Source organism: Vicia villosa, unplaced genomic scaffold (genome assembly GCF_029867415.1).
Source record: "Vicia villosa cultivar HV-30 ecotype Madison, WI unplaced genomic scaffold, Vvil1.0 ctg.005948F_1_1, whole genome shotgun sequence".
Taxonomy (NCBI): Eukaryota; Viridiplantae; Streptophyta; class Magnoliopsida; order Fabales; family Fabaceae; genus Vicia; species Vicia villosa.
The window spans coordinates 58459-59741 of record NW_026706701.1 but is presented as its reverse complement, the minus strand read 5'-3'; the positions used below and the strand labels follow the sequence as shown (position 1 = coordinate 59741).

At 37.6% G+C, this 1283-nt stretch overlaps 1 non-coding gene across 1 annotated transcript; it reads left to right on the top strand.

Moving 5' to 3' along the window:
* The first annotated feature begins 874 nt into the window (after nt 1–874).
* LOC131642861 (small nucleolar RNA R71) lies at nt 875–980 on the top strand. Its single transcript, XR_009296067.1, has one exon. It is a non-coding gene; the product is annotated as a small nucleolar RNA R71 (small nucleolar RNA).
* The last annotated feature ends 303 nt before the right edge of the window (nt 981–1283 follow it).

Sequence of the window (1283 nt, the reverse complement as noted above, 5' to 3'; positions counted from 1 at the left end):
TAGAGCCTTTATGAAAGGAATGTTGATGTAATGATTTTTCAGCAACTTCACAAACTTTTTAAATTGGGTTTATATATTGGATTTTGTAAACCTCTGTAGGACTAGAATTGTTATAGCATTATATGTACCTTGAGATTATGCTCAGGTTGTCCGGGAAAGGACCCGTGAGAGACATATAATAAGGTTTGTTGTTGTACAACTTACGAGATTTAAGTCTCCGACATTTTTTCATGAATGGCAATTGATTCTACCTATGTAGTTAATTGCCTAAGAATTTCATTAGTATGGAGACTTTGGTTCCTAAATTCTTTATTCTGGAGTGACTCGCTACAAAATTCTCTATCACCATTCTAGATTTGAATTCTTAGGGGCGGAAACTATGATGGTTGGAGTTGGTTGTTCTTATAAGAAAAGTCATGACGATTTCTCCACCATGGGTAGTAAGTGTTTGAGTACGAATTACCACGGTGGTTGTTATTAATATGGTTAACATTATGGGTAGTAAGTGTTAGCGGTATGACTGTTTATTCCACAAATTTCACAAAAAAGAACTAAGGGAGCAGCCGGAGCTGCAGCAGTTGCGGGAGGTGCATGGGCTATGCTTAGATTTTCTATATTTTGGTACAAAGCATATACCTTAGAATTCATGTGGTCAAAGGGACTGACTCCATAAAGTCCACCCTTTTGAGGGACTTTTCTAGTGAGTTCACGGGCGTTTCTCCATAAATGATGGTTTTTCACCATATCCTCAATAGTATTATAGGATACATCCTTAGAGCTATTCATAAGGGTTCCATCAGAATTTACATCATGGGTCATCCTTGTGGAGTAGAGGAGAGCATTATAAAATGTGTGAACAAAGAGCCACTTTTCAAGCCCATGAAATGGGCATAATCTTAGTATATCCTTAAAACTCTCCATAGCATTAAATAATGATTCCCACTCTTCCTGTCTAAAATTTGATATCTCACTCCTAAGTTGTGCCATTTTACTCGGCAGAAAAATATCGCGCGAGAAATGCAGCTTTTAGCTCACCCCAAGTCGTGATGAAGTTTGTCGGCAAGGATTGCACCTTTTAGCTCCCTTATGTTTTAGAATTTATTTCAAGGTGGATATTTGTGATATTTTGGATCGAGCTCTTGTATCTTGATATGAATAGGTTTCTTGGTTCGAAAGAGATTGGGCTTGTTGTCGAAGTTTATTCACATGCTGATGTTGATGTCCTGCATGTTGTAGTAAAAAAGTGTTCTAGCATGCAGTGGTCGATAATGCTAGGTTTGTTA